The sequence below is a fragment of the Capricornis sumatraensis genome, chromosome 11 (assembly GCF_032405125.1).
Source record: "Capricornis sumatraensis isolate serow.1 chromosome 11, serow.2, whole genome shotgun sequence".
NCBI classification, from domain to species: domain Eukaryota; kingdom Metazoa; phylum Chordata; class Mammalia; order Artiodactyla; family Bovidae; genus Capricornis; species Capricornis sumatraensis.
This window is the reverse complement of record NC_091079.1, coordinates 81,776,484-81,792,955: the sequence shown is the minus strand read 5'-3', so window position 1 is coordinate 81,792,955 and position 16,472 is coordinate 81,776,484. Positions and strand designations below refer to the sequence as shown.

General features: G+C 41.7%; 2 non-coding genes across 2 annotated transcripts; both read left to right on the top strand.

The window, feature by feature from the left end:
• The first annotated feature begins 3,351 nt into the window (after positions 1–3,351).
• Positions 3,352–3,458, top strand: LOC138088848 (U6 spliceosomal RNA). The gene has a single exon (XR_011145755.1). It is a non-coding gene; the product is annotated as a U6 spliceosomal RNA (small nuclear RNA).
• Positions 3,459–11,489: 8,031 nt separating this feature from the next.
• LOC138088864 (small nucleolar RNA SNORA79) lies at positions 11,490–11,637 on the top strand. Its single transcript, XR_011145769.1, has one exon. It is a non-coding gene; the product is annotated as a small nucleolar RNA SNORA79 (small nucleolar RNA).
• Positions 11,638–16,472: the final 4,835 nt, after the last annotated feature.

Sequence of the window (16,472 nt, the reverse complement as noted above, 5' to 3'; positions counted from 1 at the left end):
CCTTTCATCTTCCCAGTTTATCACCAGTTTTAGTAAATTATCATTCAGAAATTCTATTATGAAGATCATATGAATATTATTCACTGTTGAACCAAGTATGTAGTAAGATTAATTTGATAATATTTTCAGTCTTGTATAATTTTCCCCCCAGAGTTACTGAATGTTAAATATTTAGTTTTCTCTGTACCTATTCCTAATATTTTTCATACCCTCAAAGAGCATCTCAATATAATTTTCCATAATGTTAAACTTAATTGTTGGGTTCAGCCCTTCCCCACCCCAAGACCTCTGTTCGATGAGATAATTTAGTTGCTCTCTAAGCCTGCTAAGCCATTATCATTTTCTGCCATCCCTCTAACTTTCTCCTCTGTTGCCTCCTCTCTTTCCTGAATCTTAAGACTATCTTTTTCTTGGTTCTTTCTGTTTTTCCATGTCTTAATAGAGTACATTGTCTAGTATTTTTTGAGAAAGGATGCAAGGTTTTAGAACTTGAGCTTCTGGAATTGAATTTTATTCTACTTTCATACTTCACTGATAACTTGTCTAGGTATATAATTCAGCATTTAAAGGTTTTTGTCCCCACTAATATCTTGATTATACAGTGGAAGTGAGAAATAGATTTAAGGGACTAGATCTGATAGAGTGCCTGATGAACTATGGACTGAGGTTCTTGACATTGTACAGGAGACAGGGATCAAGACCATCCCCATGGAAAAGAAATGCAAAAAAGTAAAATGGCTGTCTGGGGAGGCCTTACAAATAGCTGTGAAAGAAAAGAAGTGAAAAGCAAAGGAGAAAAGGAAAGATATGAGCATCTGAATGCAGAGTTCCAAAGAATAGCAAAAGAGATAAGAAAGCCTTCCTTAGCGATCAATGCAAAGAAATAGAGGAAAACAACAGAATGGGAAAGACTAGAGATCTCTTCAAGAAAATTAGAGATACCAAGGGAACATTGCATGCAAAGATGGGCTCGATAAAGGACAGAAATGGTATGGACCTAACAGAAGCAGAAGACATTAAGAAGAGGTGGCAAGAATACACAGAAGAACTGTACAAAAAAGATCTTCAAGACCAAGATAATCACGATGGTGTGATCACTCACCTAGAGCCAGGTATCCTGGAATGTGAAGTCAAGTGGGCCTTAGAAAGCATCACTACGAACAAAGCTAGTGGAGGTGATGGAATTCCAGTTGAGCTGTTTCAAATCCTGAACGATGATGCTGTGAAAGTGCTACACTCAATATGCTAGCAAATTTGGAAAACTCAGCAGTAGCCACAGGACTGGAAAAGGTCAGTTTTCATTCCAATCCCAAAGAAAGGCAATGCCAAAGAATGCTCAAACTACAGCACAATTGCACTCATCTCACATGCTAGTAAAGTAATATTCAAAATTCTTCAAGTCAGGCTTCAGCAATACATGAACCATGAACTTCCAGATGTTCAAGCTGGTTTTAGAAAAGGCAGAGGAACCAGAGATCAAATTGCCAACATCCTCTGGATCATGGAAAAAGCAAGAGAGTTCCAGAAAAACATCTATTTCTGCTTTATTGACTATACCAAAGCCTTTGACTGTGTGGATCACAATAAACTGTGGAAAATTCTTCAAGAGATGGGAATACCAGACCACCTGACCTGTCTCTTGAGAAACCTATATGCAGGTCAGGAAGTAACAGTTAGAACTGGACATGGAACAACAGACTGGTTTCAAATAGGAAAAGGAGTATATCAAGGTTGTATATTGTCACCCTGTTTATTTAACTTCTATGCAGAGTACATCATGAGAAACGCTGGACTGGAAGAAGCACAAGCTGGAATCAAGATTGCTGGGAACAATATCAATAACCTCAGATATGCAGATGACACCACCTTTATGGCAGAAAGTGAAGAGGAACTCAAAAGCCTCTTGATGAAAGTGAAAGAGGAGAGTGAGAGAGTTGGCTTAAAGCTCAACATTCAGAAAACGAAGATCATGGCATCTGGTCTCATCACTTCATGGGAAATAGATGGGGAAACAGTGGAAACAGTGTCAGACTTTACTTTTGGGGGCTCTAAAGTCACTGCAGATGGTGACTGCAGCCATGAAATTAAAAGACGCTTACTCCTTGGAAGAAAAGTTATGACCAACCTAGATAGCATATTCAAAAGCAGAGACATTACTTTGCCGACTAAGGTCCGTCTAGTCAAGGCTATGGTTTTTCCTGTGGTCACGTGTGGATGTGAGAGTTGGACTGTGAAGACAGCTGAGCACTGAAGAATGAATGCTTTTGAACTGTGGTGTTGGAGAAGACTCTTGAGAGTCCCTTGGACTGCAAGGAGATCCAACCCGTCCATTCTGAAGGAGATCAGCCCTGGGATTTCTTTGGAAGGAATGATGCTAAAGCTGAAACTCCAGTACTTTGGTCACCTCTTGTGAAGAGTTGACTCATTGGAAAAGACTCTGATGCTGGGAGGGATTGGGGGCAAGAGGAGAAGGGGGGGCAGGAGGAGAAGGGGATGACAGAGGATGAGATGGCTGAATGGCATCACTGACTCGATGGATGTGAGTCTGAGTGAACTCTGGGAGTTGGTGATGGACAGGGAGGCGTGGCATGCTGCGATTCATGGGGTTGCAAAGAGTCGGACACAACTGAGCGACTGAACTCAAATGCCTGAATATCTTGAAGCTGGCAGTGTTGTTGAATGAGCTAATATATTCTGATTCTTCTTTTTTTTTGGCCATGCCCCACAGCTTGTGGGATCTAGTTCACCGACTAGGGCCACTGCAGGCTGTGAAAGCTCGAAATCCTAACCACTAGACCACCAGGGACTTCCATTTCTTCCCCTTTCTTTCTTTTTTTTTTCTTATTGTTGATCCTTTGTGCCTGAGCAGTTTCCTCTTTGTTTGCTTCATTTTATTTTCATTTCATTTCTCTGGGCTAGAAAGATCAGCCCAGACATTTTATGATAATTGCTTCAATCTACATCATTTAGAACCCACTGTGCTGACCACTGTGTGGGTCATACCAATTAGAAGACTTAAAATACTTAAGCTCTTTAAAAATGATATTTTGTCTTTTCTCTGATAATTTTCTTCCCAACGTTTTTCCATTCTCTTTTTCTGAAATACCTTAGTCATGCATTAGATCTACCTGTCTGACCTTGCAATTGTTAATTTTTTTTCTCTTTTACTCTCTATTTTGTCTTTTTTTCCTACTTTATGGGAGATTTCCTAGATTCTATCTTCAAATATACCATGGAAGGCTCTTTTTAGGCTTTCTTTTTAGGCTCTTTTTAGGCTTTCATACTGATATTTTAATGTCTATGAGCCCTTTTTGACTCCCTGATGGTTGTTTCATGGTTTTAAATAGCATGCTGCTCACTGCAGCAGCACATATGCTAAAGTTGGAACAATATAGAGAAGATGAGCATGGCAGGTGTGCAAGGATGACGAGCAAATTCATGAAGCATTCTGTAAAAAAATTAAAAAAAATAAGTAGTACGCTGTTCTGATTTCTTGGATGCAATGTTTTCTCATATTTTAATTATACAATCTTTATTCCATCTTTGTACCGTCTGTTTTTCTTAAAATCACTCTTTTAGTTACATTTTGGTCAAGTCTTCATTTTGGAGGCTTTTCTCAAATGTCTGACCTCTAACCTCTTATCTATATTTAAGAGTGTAGCAGAAAGAGCTCCTTAGAAACTCTCTGTATGAAGGTAGGACTTGTTGACTGATGGACTTTGTTGAAAGCAGATGTATTAGAGAATGGCCCTCTTTTTCCTTTCTTTCTTCTTTGCTTTCTTTCATTTCTTCCTTCCTTCCTTTTCCCCTCTCTTTTCTTTCTTCTCTTTCTTCTTTTTTCCCCCACTCTCTCTTTCCTCCTGATTGGGAAACACGCACATCAGTATCTGCAGATCTTTTCTCTAAGACCTTACAATTAATTCAAAGAAAGATCTTCTGATCTCCTGCTTTGAGAAGAGGCGTGGCTGCTGGTGGGATAAGCTTGGTTCCTGGCTCACTGGGCTGGGTGGAGGAAACCAGGAGATGGTATCTCACTGATTAGCATATGGCCTTCACAAACTCTCCTTGTTATAGGTCCAGTGCCTCACTCCTGATGATTCCCTCGATACACCCAAGTCTGCAGTCTTCCTGGTTCACTTCATCTAGAATATACTCCTGTCTCCTGCCAGAATGAGCAGGGATGGTGTTACGGGCTGAATTGTGCCCCCCACCTAAATTCATAGGTTGAGGTCCTAACCCTTGGCAGTGGCATACTCCATTTTATTGCACTTCACTTTATTGGGCTTTGTGTGCATTTTTTTTTTTAAACAAACAGAAGGCTTGTGGCAACCCTGCATCAGGCAAGTCTGTTGGCACCATTTTTCCAATGGCATTTGACCACTTTGTGTCTCCGTGTCACATTTTCACGATTTTTGCAATATTTCAAACTTTTCAATTATTATTATATTTGCTACAGTGATGCGTGATGTGCTGTTTTAAAACTTTTATGTATTTATCTATTTGGCTGTGCTGGGTCTTCGGTGCTGCGTGGGCTTTTGTCTGGTTGCAGTGAGCCAGGGCTACTCTTCCTCACAGTGCATGGGCTTCTCACAGTGGTGGCTTCTCTTACTGCAGAGCACGGGCTCCAGGCACATGGGCTTCCGTAGCTGTGGCATGGGCTCAGTAGCTGCGGTTCCCAGGCTCTGGAGCAGGTTCAATCGTTGGGTGCTTGGGCTTGATTGCTCCGTGACACGTGGGATCTTCCCAGACCAGGATTGAATCCATGCTTCTTGCATTGGCAAGTGGATTCTTTACCACTGAATCGCCAGGGAAGCCCAAAAACTGATCTTCAATGCTACTATTGTAATTGTTATGGTGGCACCATGAACTGTGCCCATATAAGATGGCCAACTTAATTGATAAATGTGTGTGTGTTCTAATGTCTCCATTGATGGGCCATTCCCCCATCTCTCTCAGGCCCCCCTATTCCCTGAGACCTAACAATATTGTTATCAGGCCACTTAATAACCCTACAGTGGCCTCTAAGTGTCCAAATGAAAGGATAAATCACATGTGTCTCATTTTAAATTAAACCTGAAAATTATTAAGTTCAGTGAGAAAGGCATATAGAAAGCTGAGTCAAGCCAAAAGCTAGGCCTCTTGTGCCAAATAATTAGCTAAGCTGTAAATGCAAAAAAAAGAAAAAGAGCTCCTGAAGGAAATTAAAAGTGCTACTCCAGTGAACACAGAAATGATAAGAAAGTGAAAAACTTATTGCTGATATGAAGCAAGTTTTAGTGGTCTAGATAGATCAAACCAACCACCACATTGTCTTAAACAAAAGCCTCATCCAGAGCAAGGCTCTGCTGCTGCTGCTGCTGCTGCTGCTAAGTCGCTTCAGTCGTGTCCAATTCTGTGCGACCCCATAGATGGCAGCCCACCAGGCTCCACCGTCCCTGGGATTCTCCAAGCAAGAATACTGGAGTGGGTTGCCATTTCCTTCTCCAATGCATGAAAGGGAAAAGTGAAAGTGCTCTAATTCTCTTCAATTCTGTGAAGGCTGATGGAGGTGGGGAAGCTGTAGAAGAAAAGTTTGAAGCTAGCAGAGCTGGTTCATGAGCTTTAAGGAAAGAAGCTGTCTCTGTTACATAAACGTGCAAGATGAAGCAACAAGTGCTGATGTAGAAGCTGCAGCAAGCTATACAGAAGATCTAGCTAAGATAATTAACAAAGATGGCTACATTAAACATCAAACTTTCGGTGTGGATGAAAAAGCCTTATATTCGAAGAAGATGCCATCTAGAACTTTCACAGCTAGAGAGAAGTCAACAACTGGCTTCAAAGCTTCAAAGGACAGGCAAACTCTCATAAAAGAGGTTTATACAGCTGGTGACTTGATGTTGAAGTCAATGCTCATCAACCACTCTGAAAATCCTTAGGCCCTTAAGAACTATCCTAAATCTACTTTGTGCTCAAGGAACAAAGAGCTTGTATGATTGCATATGTGTTTACAACATGGCTAATTGAATGTTCTAAGACACTGTTGCAGAGAAGGCAATGGCAACCCTCTCCAGTACTCTTGCCTGGAAAATCCCATGGACGGGAGAGCCTGGTGGGCTGCTGTCTATGGGGTTGCACAGAGTCAGACATGACTGAAGCGACTTAGCAGCAGCAGCAGCAGCAGCAGCAGCAGCAAGCCACTGTTGAGACCTACTGCTCAGAAAAAAAGAGATTAATTTCAAAATACTGATGCTCACTGAAAATGCACCTGGTTACCTAAGAGCTCTGATGGAGGCATACAAAGAGATGAACATTTCATGCTTCCTAAGACGATATCCATTTTGCAGCCCATGGATCAAGGAGTCATTTCAACCTTCAAGTCTTACTAATTAAGAAATACACCGTAAGACTAAAGCTGCCGTAGACAATAATTCTTCTCATGAATCTGGACAAAGTAAATGAAAAACCTTCAGGAGAGGATTCGTCATTCTGGATGCCATTAAAAACAGTCATTAAGAACATTAAGATGAGGTGACTCATGGAAAAAAGGTCAAAATATCAACATTAACAGGAGTTAGGAAGGACTTCTCTGATGACCCAGTGGTTAAGAATCTGCCTGCCAATGCAAGGGACAGACATGGGTTTGATCCCTGGTGAGGGGAGATCCCACATGCTGTGGAGCAACTAACCCTGTGTGCCATGACTACGGAAGCCCACACACCTAGAGGCTGTGCTCTGCAATAAGAGAAGCCACCGTGAGAAGCCTGCACACCACAGGGAAGAGTATGCCTTGCCCACAACAACTGGACAGAAGCCTATGAGCAGCAACAGAGACACAGCGCAGTCAAAAAACAAAATTAATTAATTAAAAAAACCAAAAAACAGAAACAGGAGTTGGGTAAAGGTTGGTTCCAACCCTCATGAATGACTTTGAGGCATTCAAGATTTCAGAGAAGGCTCTTTGACATAAATCACAGCAAGATCTTCTTTGACCCACCTCCTAGAGTAATGGAAATAAAAACAAAACTCAACAAATGGGACTTAATTAAACTTAAAAGCTTCTGCACACCAAAGGAAAATGAAAGCAAATATAAACAAAATGAAAAGACAACCCTCAGAATGGAAGAAAATAATTGCAAATGAAGCAATTGACAAAGGATTAATCTCCAAAATATACAAATGGCTCATGCAGCTCAATATCAGAAAAACAAACAGTCTCCAATCAAAAAAATGGGCAGAAGACCTAAACAGACATTTCTCTGAAGAAGACATACAGATGCTCAACATCGCTTATTGTTAGAGAAATCCAAGTCAAAACTACAATGAAATATCACCTCACATGGTCAGAATGGCCATCATCAAAAAATTTACAAACAATAAATGCTGGAGAGGATGTGGAGAAAATGGAACCCTCTTACCCTGTTGGTGGGAATGTAAATTGATGTAGTCATTATGAAGAATAGTATGGAGAATCCTTAAAAAAACAGGAATAAAACTACCATATGACCCAACACTCCGACTACTGAGCATATACCCTGAAGTAGCTCAGTCATGTCCGACTCTTTGTGACTGTACCCTATCAGGCTCCTGAGAAAAACCATTATTCAAAAACACACATGTACCCCAACATTCATTGCAGCATGGCCAGTACAGGGAAGTAACTTAGATGTTCATTGACAGATGAATAGATAAAGCAATTGTGGTACATATATACAATACAATATTACTCAGCCATAAAAAGGAATACATTTCAGCCAGTTGAATTGAGATGGATGAACCTAGAGCCTGTTATAGAGTGAAGTCAGGAAAACAAATATCACATATTAATGCATATGTATGGAATCTAGAAAAAGTACTGATGAACCTATTTGGAGGGCAGTAATGGAGATGCAGACATAGAGAACAGACCTGTGTACACAGTGGGGGAAGGAGAGGGTGGGAAGAATTGAGACAATAGCATTGAAACATATGCATTACCACATGTAAAACAGATAGCTATTGGGAAACTGCTATAAAACACAGGGAGCTCAGTCTGGTGCTCTGTGACAACTTAGAGCGGTGGGATGGGGATGGGTGGGAGGGAGGTTCAAGAGGGAGGGGATATATGTATACTTATAGCTGATTCATGTTGTTATATGGCAGAAACCAACACAACATTGTAAAGCAATTACTCTGATCAAAAACAAATTAAAAAAAAAGATTTCTGTGAAGGAAATAACTGCAGATGTGCTAGAAATAGCAAGAGAATCAGAAACAGAAGTAGAACCTGAAGATGTGACTGAGTTGCTGCAGTCTCATGACAAAACTTTCATGAATGCCGAGTTGCTTCTTATGGTTGAGCAAAGAAAGTGATTTCTTGAGATGGAATCTACCCCTGGTGAAGATGCTATGAAGACTGTTGAAATGACAAGGGTTTAAAATATGACAAAAACTTAGCTGGTAAAGCAATAGCAGGACTTGAGAGGATTGACTCTAGTTTTAAAGGAAGTTCTTGCTATTAAACAGTACTGCATGCTACCAAGCAATTTCTTTGTGAAAGGAAGAGTCAACTGATGTAGCAAACTTTACTGTTGTCTTATTTTAAGTCACTGCAGCCACCCAAACCTTCAGCAACCACCACTCTGATTAGTCAGCAGCCATCAATACCTAGGCAAGACTCCCCACCAACAAAAAGATTACTTAATGAAGGCTTAGATGATGGCTAGCATTTTAACAATAAAGTATTTTTTTTAAGCAATAAATTGTGGTATTCTACATGAAAATAAATGGAGAAGACGATGGCAGCCCACTCCAGTACTCTTGCCTGGAAAATCCCATGGATGGAGGAGCCTGACAGGTTGCAGTCCATGGGCTCTTGAAGAGTCAGACATGACTGAGTGACTTCACTTTCACTTTTCACTTTCATGCATTGGAGAAGGAAATGGCAACCCACTCCAGTGTTCTTGCCTGGAGAATCCCAGGGACGGGGGAGCCTGGTGGGCTGCCATCTATTGGGGTCACACAGAGCTGGACACGACTGAAGCGACTTAGCAGCAGTAGCAGCAGCACATGAAAATAAAAGGTACAAAAACGTCTTATTTCAACATAAAAACTAAACTATTTTTTCTGGAGTATGTCTTGATCTGGGAAAAGGATAGATATGTTGGAAGAAAAAAAAAACAAAAGAAAAGAAAAGACAACCCATTCTTTAGTCCTATGCTGTTGAGCAGGGGATGACTTCAATGAAGTATTTTTTACTTAAAAGTATGCACATTGTTTTCTTAGACATAACGCCATTGCACAATTAATAGATTACAATATAGTGTAAATGGAGCTTTTGTATGTACTGGGAAACCAAAGAATTCCTGTGACTTGCATTATTGCAATATTCACTTTATTGAGGTGCTCTGGAACTAAACCTCCAATAGCTCCGAGGTATGGCCTTACCTCCGAATGTGACTGTATTTGGAGACAGGGCTTCTAAAAAGGCAATTAAGGTAAAATGGGGTCATATGGGTGGGCCCTAATTCAACATCACCAGTGTCCTTATAAGAAGAGAAGATTAGGACACGTGCATATTCACAGTGAACAGGCTCTGTGAGGACAGAGCCAGTGACGGCCACCTGTACGTCAAGCAGAGAGGCTTCAGAATGAAGCCAACCCTGCTGAAACCTTAACCTTGGTCTTGTAGCCTCCAGAACCATGAGAAAATACATTTCTCTTGTTTAATCCACATGATGTGTGGTATTTTTTATGGTAGCCCTAGCTTTGCCAACAAAGGTCCGTATAGTCAAAGCTATGGTTTTTCTAGTAGTCATGTACAGATGTAAGAGTTGGACTGTAAAGAAGGCTGAGTGCCAAAAAATTGATGCTTTCAAATTATGGTGCTGGAAAAGACTCTTGAGAGTCCCTTGAACTGCAAGATCAAACCAATCAATCCTCAAAGAAATCTACACTGAATATTCACTGGAAGGACTGATGCTGAAGTTGAAGCTCCAAAACTGTGGCCACCTGATGCAAAGGGCTCACTCACTGGGAAAGACCCTGATGCTGGGAAAGACTGAAGGCAGGAGGATGATGGGGGTGATGACAGAGGACGAGCTGGTTGGATGGTATCACCGATTCAATGGACATGAGTTTGAGCAAACTCTGGGAGATGGTGAAGGACAGAGGAGCCTGGCATACTATAGTCCATGGGGTCACAAAGAGTTTGACATAACTTAGTAATTGAATGGCAGGCAAATTAATACAGATAGAAGCTTGATTATACCAGGGGTGGGGTGGGGGGGGCAAGGGGACCTAGAGGGTCTAACAGCTTTGAATTAAAAATGTTAATCTATTCCTCTGGTTTCAGTCCTTCCACTTGCTCCCACCTTCAATGACAATTAGAAACTTGATTTTCTATGTCTTTCTGAGGTTCTATAGCCTAAACAGGCTTGATCCTGTCTACAGATGCTCTGGTTCATCTTTCTCAGTTCAGCTAAGTCAGTGTCTACTCCTTTAGTCACTTTCCACTTTTTTTCCACCTTCCAAATTTTGTTATCTTGAACCATCTCATCTCCTCTCTTATTCTCCCATCAATGGGACTTCAGGAAGAAGTAGAGATAAAGATATGTATTCAATACAGTATGTTTTAACAGGACCACCTTTCTGTTGAAGAGTTACCAATGACCAGCCCAAGAAACAGAAACCTTCACTTCCCTGAAGGAGATGTGCTACTTCAGGCTACTAGCTGAAGTCCACACTGCTAGTTTCAGAGTCTTCATGGAAGCAGTGTCAATGCAAATATACATATCCATACAACTATGAAAAATAGAAGTGGCCCCAAACAGTAAGAAAAGTGCCATTTAAAGCTTAGTTGGTTAAGTTATATATGTCTATGTTGATTTCAAATTCAGACACCCAGTTGCATTTCATTCTTTACAAGGTTACTTCTTGGGGATAAAAGCCAAACAAAAAAACAGTATTTTTATAGTGTGAAGCATCCTAGGAGATACACCAGTCATCTACCACAGTAGATTCAATGTGCTTTAGTGGCTCTGTATATGACATTCAGTGGGTGAAAAGCAGCAAAGCAGATTCAATTGATGGTTCCTAGAAACCTGGTATTTCTAGGAACTTGTTGGAGAAGGAAATAGCAACCCACTCCAGTATTCTTGCCTGGAGAATCCCATGGACGGAGAAGCCTGGTGGGCTACAGTCCACGGGGTTGCAAAGAGTCGGGCTCGACTGAGCGACTTAACTTTCACTTTCACTAACTCTGGTGGCCCAGTGATTAAAAACCATCTTTCATGCAGGGGACACAGGTTCAATCCCTGGTCTGGGAACTAAGATCCTACATACTGCGGGGCAACTAAGTCCATGTGCTGCAACTAAGACCTGATGCAGCCAAATAGATAAATATAATACATATATTAATATAAATTATATATGTATATACATACGATTTAAAAACAAACTTGGTATTTCTGCCCATATGCCACAGAAGCAACATTCTTCTCCTCACATCTCATTATAAGAGATTTAACATCTGATGGCTGTTCTTCTCACTCCCTGGAGCCTTAGGTAGTGGGTTTTAATACATCATATATCTAAACTGACTTGTCTTCACTCAGGGCACTATGGGGATGAGTTGGCTATGGGGTAGCATCTACTGATTTTTGCGGAGTCAAAACAACTGAGGGGAAAAAAAGACATAATAAAGTAACAATTTGGTAGCAAATACTAAAGTTTTAATTTAGGAAAATGGCATTGGCCATTATAATAGATGCTAAAAATCACCATTAAAATGATAACAGAAGTAAACATTAAAATGATAATAGAAGTTTTTCTCCCCTAGAAATATAACTAAAACTTTAATCTCATAAATGAAATAGTTTAAAAACACTAGCTTTTTCTTATCGCTAGCTTTTTACATGAGAATTTACTTTGTTGCTGCCACATAAAATGACATCAAACACTAACCTGTGCTGAAATTCCTAAAGGTATGACAAATAATGTAGCAGATCACAGGCTGTTTTTAAAAAATGCACTAACTGCTCCAATTGAGAATAATAGTCAACCATTATATAAACAGTCACTAGATTAGGAATAAAATAATCCAGACAGGTAAAATCGACTGCCTACCCCATGGTTGCTACACGTTGCTGGAAAACTCCAAATTCAGCATAATTTACAATGATGGCTTTCAATGGCTACTGAGGTGCTACTTCCTCCCGTCAGCATTTGGTACTGATGTGTTTCAAACTCTAACCTGCATCAGAATCACCTGGAGGACTTGCTAGACACACAGACTGCTGTCCACCTCCATGAGTTTCTTGAGGCCTGGGGTGAGTCGGTGAATTTGCATTTTTCACAAGCTCCCAGGTAATCTGATGTTGATGGTCCATTCAGGGACCACACATTGGGAATGACTGCTGCACTTAAGAGTTTATGGAGAAAGATGTTTGAGAAAGAGAGAGAAGTACATTCTCATGTTGGGTGTGGCAAGGTTTCAGAGTCACTTAGAACTATTTTGCCAACAGAATCAAAACAATTGGGTAACCTGAGGCTACCTTGGTGGCTCACTGTGAAGAATCTGCCTGCCAATGCAGGAGACATGGGTTTGATCCCTGGTCTTGGAAGATTCCACACACTTTGAAGCAACTAAGCCGGAGCACCACAACTTGAGCCTGTACTCCAGAGCCCAGGAACCACAGCTACTGAGCCCACACACGGGAATTACTGAAGCCCGTGTGCCCTAGAGCCTGTGTTCTTCCACAAGAGAAGCCACCGCAGCGAGAAGCCCAAGCACCGCAGCAAAGAGTAGACAGCCCCCAGCCCAACCCCTGCAACTAGAAAAATCCCGTGCAGCAATGAAGGCCCAGCACAGTCAAAAATAAGTAAATAAATAAATAGTATACATATGGCTGAGTCCCTCCACTGTTCACCTGAAACTATCACAACATTGTTAGTACCCCAATGTTAATACAAAATAAAAAGTTTAAAAAGAAATAAAAATTAAAAAAAAAACCTTCAATTGGGTAATAGAGTTAACTTCATGGTTGATGATTTTAAATTGTTCACGAGGACCTTCTCCTTCATGAATCTAACCACACAATATAGCAGTAGGTAGTCAAACAGGGCATACTAAGCAATGCAGTCAAGGCTGAGTTGTTAGATATTGGTGAGAAAGAAAGGAATCTTGGGCACCACTGATCAAGAAAAGGCAAGGTTGGCTCATAAATTCTAGCTTTGTTTGCACAAACAAATTTGGGACAGTTTGGTAAAAGTTTTTTTGACATGGATGGTTTCGGAAATGGCTTCAGATTAAAGATGGCAGATGGACCCATACTTGTTTATGTTCATTGTCTCCTGAAAAGGACAGTAAAGGAAAGTAAGAGGATAAATTCACAGGGACAAAGAGGATGGAGGTGGAGTCATCTGCAAAAGATCTATCTCAACACAATTCTGGAAGATGGGGATGAACGCAAGAGTGGAAATTGGGTTAACAGAACATCAGAAGCTACTCTAATGACATCCAAGAGGTCAGTATAGAAACAGCCCAAGAGATTCTTCTATAAAACACCGGATTGGGCCGGGTCTTGGAGATGCCAGAAATCATGAGAAAGATGCTGAGGAGAGGGCGCAGGATCCCAGAAGTGAGAGGGAGGCGAGAGGCTGAGTGAGCGAGTGTGGATATTTGGGCTTGTTAGAGCCTCAGGTCCCCTGTCCCACTTCTTGCAGCCAGGTGATTACAGTGACGGTGGGAAATACAGGAGAGAGGCTTGTGCATCCGGCAGAAAGAAGGGCAGGAGTGAAACACCTACAGGAAAGAAAGAAGCTGCATACTGAGCAGTGACTGCTCTGGATCTCTTCTGACCTGTTCTGAGAATACCAGCAGCCAGGTGAACGTACCCTCAGTCAAGGGATGGCAGATATTTCTCTTGAGATGCTGAAGAGCCCACAAGAAAAGACATCTCATTCCTGATATTTGGGGAATCTTCCTAAGGAAAGATGAACTTTTAACATGACAGAGAAATGCGGCTCTTACTCTGGAGATGACGGATTGTCCCAAGATGACAACTGAGTAGCAGGTCCAGAGAGGGACTCATCCCCATTGGAACAAAAGGGCAGTGGACTTTCGGAAGGATGTTTGAGGGTGTTGGGGGTAGGATTGATTGATCATCTGAAAAATAAATGTGACAGTCATTTGATAGACATGTTGTAGAAAAAAAAATATCAGACTGGAAACATCACAAACTAAGTAAATAGATAAAAGCTTGTTTTAAAAATAAGAAAACAAGCATAGTACAGTAGCTGGTTCTGTTGTGACTAGTATTTGCACAATCACTGACTACTTGCTGTGCCTAAGCTGTGAAAGAGATACATTGGAAAATGGTGGAAGATGAAACTGGACAGGGTTTGAAAGAGCTAAGTCCTTATCTAAGGCAACAGGTGGTCAAAGCACCTGTTATCAAAATTGATAAATCAAGGGATAGCTGTGTAAATTACTAGAAATAGGAAGGTAATGACAGAATAGACAGCTAAAAGTGGAATTTGGTAGCCTCTAGACAGGAGGTTAAGAAGGTACATGAAAGTAGGTATTGCATTACCTTAAAGTATTGTATTATCTTAAAAAAGATAGTGTGCATACTTATACTGTATTTAAAAAGAAAAAAATCCTGAAATTCATTTGTTGAGAATGAAACATGGAGCAGCCAAACCTTGCCTCATAATATCATATGTAGGAAATATATAATCCATACAGATTAAAATGGAAGTTGTTTCATCTCTGCCAACATAGTAATAACTCGAAATAAATTATGATAAAATTTCCATGCCCTCTTTATTTCTACAATTAATATGCATGGGCTACATTACTGTCAGAATTTACACAAGTACTCATTGGAAGAATTGGTTATAAATTACAGGTTTGCAAATTCGCTGCTCTCAACCAGGGGCAACAAAACTGCAAAAAGTCAGTTTCATCCTGAATTGTTTCCGTAGCAACCATATTAAGCTGGAAGGATAAAGCACCTTTGTAGTTGCTGCCTCTATTGAATTACAATGTAAATGTTGATGCCTGCCTGGAAACGTCAAATGACAACAGGTTTATGGAAGGGATTCAGTGGTTTGCAGCTCTGCAATCCTGGGCTGCAGAATTGAGATGGAAGAGTTGCGCTTGAGCCATTTGACTGTTCAACCAAATTTCTTCATCCCGTCAAAACCAGCCACTCCCTACCCGCCGAGGTCAAGAAAGGATGCTGTTGCTGCTGTTCGGTCGCTAAGTCGTGTCTGCTTATCTATTTATAAGTCTAGCCGTCTACCGTATCTTTTACACATTGGGACATGACATGTTGTTTGTTGTGGATAAGAATGTTAAAAATGCAATTACGTAACAGACTTGGCGATCTTTGCGCTTTTCGACCCCTCGGAGCACAACGTAAACTTCAGTCCCGTACTTTTCCGACACTGTCCAACACTGTCCTCTTAATGTGGGTATTAAAAGCCTCGTGGTTGTGCTGCGCATTTGATTCCGGTTGGCTTGGGACACCCGAGTTCAGCTCTCCTTAGTCCTTCCGTTCGACCCACAATCCCTAGTGGTTGCAGGTGTTGGGTTGTATTTTTTTCCTGGTTAACTTCTCTCCTTCAAGGTCCCCCAACCCCTCACCCTAGGCCGGCCTCCGGGAAGAAGGGAAACAGCACGAAGTCTGCTCCAAGCACCGACCCTCAGCTCCCACGGCCCGCCGCTGGGCTGCAAGCGTGCCGCCGCTCCACTCAGGTAAACTTCGGAGTGAGTTACCTGCACTTGGAGAAGGGCCTTACCTGAGCGCGCCTCTGCCAATGGCAGCTCACCTGAGGGAGCCCCGCAGCCAATCACCGCGCAGCTCGTCCCTCGGGCTCGTACCCTTTAGTGAAAGAATTCAGCTCCTTGCGAGAAAGTTACCTGTGGCCGCCCAAGTCCGCCACTTTCTGCTCTGTGGCTGCCCATTGCCACCATTCGGGAGGGACTCCGCGCCGCCCGGCCGCCTCCGAGCTCGGGCCCCATGTGAGGGGGCCCCCCCCTTATCCCACCTTTCCGGCTAGGTGAGGGCGCGAGCGGGCGAGCGAGCGAGAGTGGTGAGGGGGACGGAAAAGCAGAATTACCTGTAGCTCTTGTTCTGCCATCTCGGGCGCTCTCACACACCTTCACCTGCACAGACTTGAAAGTCCAGTTTCACCAGAGGCTGAGGCTCCAGGAAAAGGGGAGCGAGTTCATTGGATCAAACATGTCACAAGAGTCGGACAAGTAAGTGGATCACACGCGCCGGCTGCTGCTACTACCACTTTGGGCTGATGGCAACTGGTTTGTTATTTTTTTTTTTTTTAAGTTGCTATTGTTGGTATTTTTTTTTTCTTTCTTTTTCTTTTTGGTGTATCCAGACTTTTCCAGATTATGTTTCTACCCTGGTTAAGGGGAGAAACCCTGCAAGAATGTGAATGTTTAATATCCCCTTTGGGCCTTGATAGTAAAAGTAGGTTTTCCTCTTTCC